A 12,750-nucleotide genomic window follows, 5' to 3' on the forward strand; every position below is an offset into this window, starting at 1 on the left:
GATTTGGAAACTTTTCAGACAATATATATATTATATATACATACATTGAATCACTCTCTTTCTCATATATATATATACACATAAACACACATATATACATATATTTATATAATATATTTATTTATATATCATATATATACACATACATAAGATTTTTCTTTTGTATGTGTGTATATATATATATATATATAAACTTCTTATTTGAATCAAGTATCCTGTATTGTGAAATACACATTCTTAGGTTTCTAAATATTCATCTCATTAAATCTCAAACAAAATAAAACAAAGTGTTTATTTGTATACTATTTGCATTAAACTATAGAACTTGACTTAGATGCCAGTAATTCTTTATTTTTCTTATCCTCTTTTTTTTCTTTTTGGAACATATTTGCTATAGGGTGTGTGTGCTCCCAAGCCAGAGAGAAACAGTGAGAGAGAAAACAAGAAATCTCCCCCTAGAGGGGATGTCCACACAGCAATTTCTTCTCCTCCATTCTGCTCTGGGGATTCTTGGCATATACGCACACGTGACCAGCATGAGTTTAAGCCACCACGTCTAGTATGAGAACCACAGTCAACTACATGAGAGTCCAGCGACATAGCCATTATGCTAACTGCTGGTCCTGTGATTCTTTCTTTATCATAGGAAAAAATTGGTATTGATACTTTGCTGGGATATTTTGATTACCTGCATTCTATTGTTGATCTACAAATGATCTCTTAGATTACTTAACAAAAGATTTCCTCTCTATGAAATTCCCCTCTCACAGCATGAGATGACTTAAATCTCACACAGTTTTATTTCATTTAATTTTCTTCTTTTCCCCCCTTGTGAAAAATAAATTCTATTGTGTATACGTAAGGTTTATAAGATAATATGAAATAGGAAACCAGCAGTTAGCGTAAAGGCTATGTCGCTGGACTCCCACGTAGGCAACCGTGGTTCACGTCCCGGACCCGGTGGCTTAAAACTCACACCGGGCACGTGTGCATGCATGCCCAAGATCCCAAGAAGATAATGGAGGAGAAGGGATTGCAGTGTGACCATCCCACCTGGGGGGTGATTTCTCACTTTCTGTCTCTATGTCTCTGTCTGTCTGTCTGGCGATCACATGTGCCCTATAGCGAAAAACCTCTCCAAAAAAATATATGAAATACAGAGATTAATAAAGCAATGTATTAGTTAGTGTCATTCACTATTATATTTTATTCATGTGGTAAGAATAACTAGAATCTATTTCACAAGTACTGTTTCTTATTTCATACTCTTTGTTTCCTGTTTCAATTTTATGTCAGTTGGAGGAATTTTATTATAATGAATACTTGATTCCATTTCCCTCATTTCTGGAAAGTTTGTCCTTGACCATTTGTTGGTGAAGGGAGGTAGTATTTTTTTTTTTGAGGGAAATCAGTTTTACATTCTCCTTTTTGTTGTTGTTGGTAAGATTTTTATGTAACATAGTGTTGTTGTATTCACTAGTGGGCTACAGAAAGGAAAAGTGATAAATCACCACACTGAGATGATTGCCACACCACAGTCCCTTTTCCTCCATTTCATTCTTAAGACTTTGATCAGCCATTCATATGCATCCAATATGACTTACAAGTTGCTGAATCCGGGACTTGATCTGTGGTTGACCATGGGGGAATCCAGGGCCTTATTCACAATGCCCCTAATGGCCCTGCTTTTCTCATATTTCTTGAAGCTTTGATTTATTGTACAATAATCTCTTGAAGTAGTTGCCTATTTCTACTTATTTGGAGTAGGTTTACACACCTGTGTGTTTGCACACTTCTCTTAGTAGGCTTTAGCTCATCATCAATTCCCATCTAGTTCTTGAATCTTTCTATTTTTGATATGACTTTGCCCTGAGTTGAGAAAGTAGAGTGAAAGGTGATAGGTTAAATTGCACATAGAGATTCATCTTCTTACTAGCATGGGAACTGCAATGCTCTACTGAGGAAAGAACCAGGACAGCAATCTTTATCTCTTGCTATCTCTGAGAGCTATACTGGTCCTTGGAGAAGTGTATGTGAGCAAAGGCCTGAGGAATCCATTCCTTCATGGATCTTGTACCTGTGAAAAAGCAGTGGTGAAAGGCCAACTAAATGGACACTGACATTTTACTCACTAGAAGCTGTGCAAATCCTGACAAGGGGTGTAATAACCTGTTATATCCCCCTTTCTGAGCTCTTGGACCCTTAGAGGGCTGATGATGTAAGTGGTAGCCAAACAGTCCCTATTCCTCATTGACATTGAGAACTGTGCAAGTCCTGGACTGAGCATGGGCATCAAGGTCCTATGACAAAACTTTTTCTGGTCTCACAGATGCATAAAAGAACAGAACAATAATTAATTTTTGTTTGTTTGTTTTTGTTTTTGTTTTTTCACTACATACATTTTCAACAACATATCTTTACTTTGAAAATTTGTAATCTTAATAGTAAAATTTAGGGTCACCCCACTGCCTCCCAGGACAATTAATATCAGTCTGGGTATGTCTTATTTGATGAACCCTGTACTCAGGGGTTGGGGCCTACTTAAGTACTTTCTGAACACTGTCGCCTATCTCTCCTATGACCTGTGTTTGACCAACCCACCACGCACATTGTAAACCCAGAATGTGGTATGGGCAGGCCTTTTTGGCAGAGTTATTCAGGGATCGGGATCAACTTAGGAAGTCCTGTACATCATTGCACTCCATTCTAGCAGCCTGGCCTTGCTCTGGCAGCCACACACCAGGGCACTTACGCCTCATCTGGCGATGCCTTCTAGAGTGAGTTCATACATGCTACAAGGGGATATATTGAGACTTCTGGTAAAAAACCCACCAATAAGTATTTTGTGATCCTCTTCTTTAAGCTGTATCTCCTTAGCTCATGACTACCTGATCAATAGCTGATAATATGTCTGAGGAGCCAATCACATGAAGTTACCCCTAACTACTCTTGATCTATGAAACAGAACACTCCAGTAGGCACACAGCTAGAAAGCAATATTGAAATCTCTTCTACAACTACTATAGACTCTAGTCCAATTAATAAAAATAAAAAGCCAATACTGATTAGAATCCAGCTCTTATCTTGAAGAAATATAAAAAATAAGGTGGTAACATTTCCCTAGGTGAGCTTACTAGCCCTCATTAACAGTGAATAGCCCAAAGAAATGTACATAAATATCAGCCAAAGAATTCTGAATAGTCATGGTGATGAAACTCAGGGAGGTGCAAGGGAAAAATAAACAATCAGTTCTAAGATATGAGAAAACTATGTCAGGACATGAAATAGAAATTCCATGAAAAAATAGCTATCCTAAACAAAAATCAAGCAAAACTTCTGGAAATGAAGACTATTACACAAGAAATTAAAGTCTACCTCAAAAGTATTAACATTAGATTGGACCACGCAGGTGAAAGAACTTCTGACCTGGCAGAAAAAATCTCCAGTGTAGACCAAATGATCAAAAAGATAGCCATAGCAGCCAAGAAATGAGGAAATTCTAGCTGCCATGAACATACAAATATTCACATAATGGGCATATTGTAAGATAAAGAATCAGCTAAGAGGATGAATAAAATCTCTTTTGCAAAATATTATATGGAATTTTTTTTTCTAAATATAAAGCTACATGGTAAACCCCAGATGCAGAAAGTAAAAAGGTCCAATAATAGAGTCAACATAAAAAGATCCTCACCCCTGGCAAACTGTATTATGATGAGTTTGATTGGAGACAAGGACAATATTCTAAAAATGGCAGGGTGAAACCTCTAGACTATCTCATAATGATAACAACAAATGTCTCAACTGAAACAATGCAGGCAAGGAAAAGATAGGATGATGTATTGAAAATATTAAAAGAACTGTAAATTCAACCGAGAACTCTATATCAAGGAAGATTATACTTCAAATAAGAACAAATAAAAGTATTCCCACTTGATACAAGCTGAAAGAGTTCACAAGTAATAGACAGCTCGACAGGAAGTACTGAAGGGGGTGTTGTACCAAGATAGCTAAAGAAAGGGAACCAGGGGAACCAGCAGTTAGCGTAATGGCTATGTCGCTGGACTCCCACATAGTTGACTGCGGTTCGTGTCCTGGATCCGGTGGCTCAAAACTCACGTCAGGCATGTGTGTGTGCATGCCCAAGATCCTGAGAGGAGAATGGAGAAGGGATTGCGGTGTGACCATCCCCCCTGGGGGTGATTTCTCGCTTTCTGTCTTTATGTCTCTCTCTGTCTGTATGGCGAGTGCACACGCCCTATAGCGGAAACCCCTCAAAAAAAAAAAAAAAAAAAAGAAAGATACTACAGAGAGACAAACAGAAACAAAAAACAACTGAGAAAATGGCTATCAAAGTAATAGAGATAAACCTGGAAATATCAATCATGAAGTTTAACATTAAATTCTTCTTTTAAAAGACTCAGACTGACTGCTGAATAGATACAAAGACAGAAGTTATCTATATGCGCCTACCTGAAACAGACCTCAATGATAAAAACATATGTAGGCTGAAAGTGAAGGACTTTAAAAAGACACATCATGCAAATAGAAACCCCAAATTCTGCAGTTTTGGCAGTAGTAGTATCAGATACAAGAGAATCTCAGATGAAATATGTAACAAGATGCGTACAATGACATTATATAATACTAAAAGGATTTGTTCACTGAGAAGATATAACACTTGTAAATATGTTATATCTTGCACCTAAACTTGCACCTAGTTCTGCATCACCTAAACATCAGAGAGAGACTATAATATCTCAAGGAAGAAATTGACTGTAATATAATAATTGTATTTTTTCTCAACACCCCACAGACTCCTCTGTACTGATAACCTAGACTAAATTAAACAGAGATAGAGAAGATCTAAATGATACCATGTATGAAATAGTTTTAACAGATTCCACAGAGCATTTCACCTAACTTCTGCAAAATACACATTTTTGTCAACCTAACATGGAATGTAATCAATGCTTGACTTCACGTTAGGTCACCAAACAAATTCACGGGTATAGAAACTACTTTGAGCACTTTTTCTAGCCATGATGCAATCAAACTTAAAATCTACTACAGAAAGAGCCCTTGAAATTTCAGAGACATTTGGAAACTAAGCAACCTACTCCTGAATTACTTTGAATTACAAAAAAATTAAGACTGAAATAAAAAGGTTTATCAGAGAAACCACTGATAATGAAAAGCACGTGCTTATACTCTATGAAACAGAGGAAAATCTGGGTCCTAGTAAACTCATTCATGGCAATTAGGTCCCACAAGAAACAAAGAAACAAACAGAAATAACAGAAATAACAGAAAGGTGAAAAGTAAGCAACCTAGTGACAGAACTCAGCAAACTGGGAAGACAACAACAACAAACCAAAAAAGGCCAGGAGAAAAGAAATAAAAAGATTTTACTAAAAAGCATTGCAATAGAGAATAAAAGAACTATACAGAAAATAAATGAAAGCAAAAACTAGTTCTTATGGAGGATAAACAAAATTGACACATTGTTCATTAGTCAAGAACTGGAGTAGGAAATCTGATCTATCCAATTATCAAGGAAACAGGTGATGTTAGAATGGCTATATCAGAAATGTAAAATGTTATCAGAGAATACTATGTGCCAATTTATGAAAACAAAAATTCCTACCTAATTGACATGGTTAAATTCTTGCATTTTTTTTAACTTAGCAAGATTAAACCAGGAAGAATTAGAAAGTCTCAATGGGCCAATAAACAGCAAGGAGATTGGGTCAGTAATACATAGTCTCCCAACAAGGAACAGCCCCAGTGCTTATGACTTTTCTTCTGGATACTACAAAGCCTTTAAGGAAATATAACACCAATTCTCTTTAAACTATTACTAAAAAGTAAAAGGGACAGATGCCCCCATGTTTATTCTATGAAGCCTCCATTAACTAAAGTTCTAAATCAGACAATTTGACAAACAAAATGTGGGTAGCTTCAGGCTCATATGCATGAGGAATAGAGTATCAAGAATTGTCAACAAGTTACTATAAAATCATTTTCAACAACATATTAAATAGATTATACAACATGACCAAGTAAGATTTACTGCAGGGACTCAAAGATAATTTGACATACAAAAAGTGAAAATGTAATACATCACAATACACATATGATCCCATAAAGGGACTTCACCTAATGCAATAAAAACCATAGATGAAAACTCAGAAGCTAACATCATACAGAAAGGGAAAAGGATGAAAGCTTTCCTACTGAAAATGAGAAAAAGCATCGCTGCCCACTTTCTCTAATCCTTTGCACTCCACTACTGGAAGTTTGAGTCAATTCAATTAGAGAAGGGAGTTAAGTAAAAGGCATCCCAATAGAAAATAAGGAAGTCAAATGATCTCTTTTTACAGATGATATTCTATACATAGAAAAATCCAAGATTTCACAAAAATGAAAAAAACGTAAACTAGTGTAAATAGTAAATGAACACAGTCACGGGGCAGGAAACAAAATCAACATACAAAAATTTATAGCGTTTTTATACAGTAACAAAATACAAACTGGGAAAGAATTGAAGAAAGAAATCCCAATTACAATAGTGACAATTCCAATAAGTTTTATAGGGTGAAACCTTACCAAAGGCATCAAAAATTCTCTGCCAGGATCAGTACAAAATACTCAGAAAAAAAAAATTAAGTATGATACAGAAAACTGAATAATTTCCATGTTCCTAAATTAGAAGATAAATTAATCAAGATGCCAATCTTACCATGAGTCATCCATAAATTCCAGGCAATATCAAACTACTGGAGATATTTCTCACAGATATAGATAAAATAGCATCTCAAAATTTTGCCAAAAGCATAAAAAACCCTGTATCACCAAAGCAGCACAGGGTAAGGGGAATGAAGTATGAGGCAGATTACTTAATGACTTCCAAATCCATTGCAAACCTGTGATAATTAAACAGCATGGGATAGTCAAAGACACAGACAAATAGACCAATGAAACAGAACTGAGAACTTTCAAATGACTGCCAAACATGCATGTAATTGATTTTGAGAAAAGGCGAAAGACATTCCAGTGAGAGAAAGTTACTGTGGCAAATGGTGCTGGCAGAAACAAATATGCAGAAAAATGAAGCTGGATTTGTCCATTCTCACCGGTAACAATAATTAACTCAAAGTCAATTGCATATCTGTACATAAAAACCCAAGCTAGAAAAATACTGATGGAAAAGACAGGAGAAACTCTGGGAGATCTTGGAGCAGGCAATGACTTCATAAAGAAGACCCTTTAAGAATAGGCCAAAGTCCCCAAAATATATAAATGGGTCTATCTTAGCCTGAGAAGCTCGTGCACAGCAAAAGAAACAATAAGTTGTGTGAATTGACAATCCTCAGAGAGGGAAGTTACTTTGTGTATTATGCCTCAGTTAAGGGTGCAATAACCAGAATATAAGGGAATTCAAGCAGCTTGTGCATATACACACAAATATTACAAATGAAAAAATGGGAAAATGAACTGAATATTCCCTGAAAGAAAAATAAAAAGCCCCAAACATATCAAAACATGCAAAATACCTCTTATCACAAGAAAAATGCTAATCAAACTACAATGAGATAATATTTAACTCACATCAGAATTGCTCATTTTTTAAGAATTAGTTTTATTAAAATTTATTTATTTATTTTAACTTGATCAGAGACAGACTCAGAGAGAATGTATGAGAGAGATGGAAAATAGAAAACTAAGCCACCAGGTCTGGGACTCAAAATCTGGTTGGACATGTAGAAGTCTTTTCCCATTAACCGCCACAACTGCCCACCCCTTCGAATGGCTAAATATTAAAACTTAAATAATAAGTGCTGATGAGGCTGTGGGGAAAAGGAAATTTTCCTATACTGTTGGTAGGAATGCAAATTAATACAAATACCTAGGGGAATGAAATGAAGATATCTTAGAAAATAACAGCTACAACTATCATACAACACAATATTCCTCTCTTGGTTATTTACCCAACAGAAAAATGCTCATTCAGAAAAACACTTACACATCCTTGGTGATTGCAGCATTATTTACAATTGCTAGGACATCAAATCAACCCAAATGAGCAAAAATAGATAATTGGATTGGAAAACATTTGGCACATGTGCTCTATAGAATACTACTCAGCCATAAGAAAACAATGAAGCTCTGACATTTGGTGCAAAGTGACACCACGTGAAAGATTTAATGCTAAGCAAAGCAAGGTAGACTGTGGAACATGGACTTTGTATGTGTTCCCTCAATATATATATATATATTTTTTTTTTCTGTGCTTTTTACCAAAAACTAAAAGTGTGGAAGATATAGAAATGGGGAGGGCAACAATAGATATTCAAGGTAGTAACATAGATGCAGGGATGAGAAAGAAAAGGGGTAGGAGAACAGGGGAAGAAATAAAGTACGTTTAATTCTCAATATTGTACATTGTAAATATAGATAAATGTGCTTCCATTGAAATAAAAATAAAATAAGTAAATAAAACATGTAAAAATTTAGTGTCTTAGAATCCCACCCAAATGCACTGCTCTAAAGAGCTTATTGGCCTATATATTTTTTTTTTGAGAGATTTCCACTATAGGGCATATGTGCTCCCCAGACAGACAGAGAGAGACATAGAGACAGAAAGTGAGAGATCACCCCACAAGGGGGATGATCACACTGCAATCCCTTCTCCTCCATTCACCTCTCGGGATCTTGGGCATGCACGCACATGTGCCCGGTGTGAGTTTTAAGCCACTGGGTCTGGGACACAAACCATGGTTGACTACGTGGGAGTCCAGCAACATAGCCATTACGCTAACTGCTGGTTCTCTGTCCTATATATTTAACTGAATTGTTGCATGCTAAATAAAGCAAGCATGCTTGTTATGTTGTAGTGACCACTTTAAATTTTGGTTTAAAATGTAAAATTCAAGATTTTCTTCACTGTTTAATTTAGCAGTATTGGAGTTGTGTTTACTGTTTTAAAGCTATTTGCTTATTTTTCTTTATGAGTATTTTTAATTACTATGATTTTAGTTTCACTTTATATTAGATTAATGCTTTCTCATTTAATTCTATTCTTCCTTAATTTAAATGAGTTAGGTGTCTTCTTATGTGTTTTTGTTTAAAACTATCATCTTATTTAAGTTTATATTTGAATATCTAATGTATAAAATTCTACAGATTGTAAAGATTATACATATGTGCATGCACATACATATATAATACATATACATATATAAACAATTCAATGTGTCAATCAATTCAGGAAATGTTAGATTTACAGAATGTACAGCTTTCTATGGGGGTAAAGAGTGTTAATTTATAACTTTTACAACTATATAAATATAATGTTTTTCATTCCTCATATATTCAATATGATCGAAAGCCTACAGGTCAAAATGATCACAGATATCTGTGGTCGGGAGTCAATCCCTGCTTTACAAAACAATGCACCCTGTGATCACACAGCATTTTTGGACAACATCCCACACTCAATGGGATGTACAGACATAAAAGGAGAGACAAAAAAAATGTCCAGTAGAAGGTCATTCTCTTATGTTTTAAAGAGGAATTGGATTTAGTAGTGTTTGTGTCTTGGCAATAAGAAGCACTTATATAGTTATTATTTATTTTCAAAATGTTGAGAATGCATTTTAAAATTCACAAAGACTGATTTACAACTTTATAACTTAAAGTGTTCAGGGATTTGCCAATACTGCATGACACACTGTTTAAAAAAAGTTTATTTTTATGTCACTGTGGTAAGAGCTAGACAATTTGTAAGCTGAAAGGAAAAATCGATTGTTAGCCTTTGTGAATGCTAAGCATGTTTCTCTTTATATGGTGGATTGCACATGAACAATCACTATGCTTAACGAAAAAGACTTCTCATTGAAGTAAGACAAAGGCAACATCCCAGATCTATATCATCTGGGACTGGAGAAATAAGTGCAAACAAAGTATCCCTGGAGCTACTGTGTTCTACAAGAACAAATAAGAGACAGCAGAAATCAGGTCCTCCGCGTGCACCCATCAGCATGGCGCACTACAGCTTTAAGAAGATCACCGTGGTGCTGTCCTCCAAGGACTTTATTGATCTGACATTATCAAAGACTCAATATAAGACTCCAATGGTTATTCATAAACATTACCAAATTCATCGCATCAGACATTTTTATATGAGAAAAGTCAAATTTACTCAACAGAATTCCCATGACAGACTCTCACAGATTCTAAAAGACTTTCCCATGTTGGATGATTTTCATCCATTTTATACTGATTTGATGAATATTTTCTATGACAAGGATCTTACAAGTTAGCTTTTTGACAGATAAATATTGCCAAAAATTTAGTAGACAATGTTGCTAAAGGTTACATGTGGCTCATGAAATATGGTGATTCTCTATACTGCTGCAAGCAGCTGAAGCGTGCTGCCCTTGGGCGTATGTGCACCGTCATCAAGAAGCAGAAGCAGAGTTTGGAATATTTTGAACAAGTGCTTCAGCATTTATCCCATTTGCCAACCATTGACCCAAATACAAGGAGTCTGCTTTTGTGCAGGTACCCAAATGTTGGGAAATCCAGCTTCATCAATAAGGTGATGAGAGCAGATATGTATGTCCAGCCCTATGCATTTACCACCAAATCTCTATTTGTTGGGCAAATGGATTATAAGTATCTGTGATGGCAGGTTGTTGATACTCCAGAGATTCTGGATCATCCTCTGGAGGACCAGAACACCATTGAGATAAAGGCCATCATTACCCTGGCCCACCTGTGAGCTGCAGTGCTCTATGTGATGGACCTGTCAGAGCTATGCAGACATGGGCTGTAGGAGCAGTTGGAGCTCTTCAAGCATATCAAGCCTCTCTTCATCAATAAGCCTCTAATCATTTAACAAACAATTGTGATGTAAAGAGAATAGCTGATCTTCCTGAAGATGATCAGAAACTATTTATAGCTTTGCAGACTGAAGGACTCCCTGAAATAGAGACCAGTACCCAGACTGAGGAAGGTGTCATTAAAGTTAAAACAGAGGCTTGTGATAGACTTTTGGCTCATTGAATGGAAATCAAAATGAAGGGGAATAAGTATAATGAGGTGCTCAATAGATTGTATTTAGCTGTGCCAAACAAGAGGGATGATAAGAAGAGATCTCCTTTTATTCAGAAGGAGTAGTAGTACATAAGAAGAGAATGGAAATTGAGGAGCCCAAGAAGAAAAGGGAACGAGATCTTGAGCCGGAACTGAGAATGACTATATTTTGGATCTTCAAAAAGGAGAGACATTGTATATCCCCATCTAACATACACTGAATGTCTACACTCTGTGACTGAAACTGATTAATGAATGGTTCTACAAACACAAGAGATGGGTGTGACTGTCAGATGAGGTGTATATGAAGGACTGGGGCCTAATGAAGGACATTTGCAGAAGGGATACATAGGTAGAACATTGACAGGATGGGGAAGTGTGGTGTTATTGGTTGAAGATTTTTTTTTTTTTGATCAACAGAACTGGGGAGAAATGTTCACATATTGAAATGCTCACATTGTAAGCTAAACAATGCAATTGAATGTATATACAAAAAATAAATTAAATAAAAAAAACTTGGATTTAATGAATTTATCTGAAAAATATGATAAGATATCAGAGATCTGGGAAGGCCATAATGTAGCTGATTATATTGATCCTGCCATCAGGAAGAATTTGGAATAGTTAGAAAAAGAAGAAGAGCTAAGAACAAATGCTGAGGAATATGACAGTGATTCTGAATGAGGAAATGGTAGAAATCTGGCAACTGGCAAAACAAATTAGAGTAGAAAGGAAGTTGAAAATTCTGCAGTCCACACAGAAGAATACACAAGGACCCAGGATTCCACAAATTGCTAAGAAGGTTCAGTGGACAGTTTTGGAGCATGAGATGCTTAGTCTTGGGGGAGACGTTGATGATAAGGACAGCACCCATTATGTAGTCCAGGCAAGATGATCCACAAGGAAAATAAAATGGGAAGACTCTGTTCCACCCTTTTCTATAGCCTGGAGTTAAAGTTGCTCTCAAACACCACGTGATGCTTCTGGTCTTTGGGATGTCAAGATGGTGAAGAAAGCCAAGACTATGATGAAGAATGTGCAGAACAAGATGAATTGCTTAGGGGAAAAACAGGGGAAGCAGATGGACATGTGTTTGATATGAAGCTCAAGCACTTACTTTCTGGAAAGAGGAAGGCTGGGAAAAAGGACAGGAGATAGTGTCCTTTTTGGTTGACATGGTTTGACTAGACTGTTGCAGTTTATTTCCTGTGGTGTGTTATTGTTTCATAAAATTGGTGTTATGCTTTGTAACCTCAAAAAACAAAACAAAACAAAACAAAAATCTATGGGCTAACCTTGTAACAAAGTGATTTAAAACTGTGTGTTGGGTACTAGATCCTACATGAACAACTGCGGTTCAAATCCTGGTCCCCGCAGTACGAAAGCATGCCATGCTCATGTGCCAAGTGTGGCCCAAATCCTGATAGTATGGAATAATGGAGGAAAATGACTGTGTATGACCACATCCTCTTGAGGGTTGCTTTCTCACATCTTGAGTTCAAGTCACTCTGAACTTCTTTGGAGTTAATGAGTTGCCCTTTGGTAATTGTGTAGATAGCAAGATGTGAGTGAAGCCATCCTGCTTCTGGACAAGGATATCTCTGTATCTGTAAGAACTTTCTATTTGTCTCAGGCCAAAATGCAAATGCC

General features: G+C 36.2%; 1 pseudogene; it reads left to right on the forward strand.

The window, feature by feature from the left end:
* Positions 1–10,043: 10,043 nt before the first annotated feature.
* On the forward strand, positions 10,044–12,258 carry LOC102469350 (nucleolar GTP-binding protein 1-like; annotated as a pseudogene).
* Positions 12,259–12,750: the final 492 nt, after the last annotated feature.

The sequence above is a fragment of the Tupaia chinensis genome, unplaced genomic scaffold (assembly GCF_000334495.1).
Source record: "Tupaia chinensis unplaced genomic scaffold, TupChi_1.0 Scaffold000037_22, whole genome shotgun sequence".
NCBI lineage: Eukaryota > Metazoa > Chordata > Mammalia > Scandentia > Tupaiidae > Tupaia > Tupaia belangeri.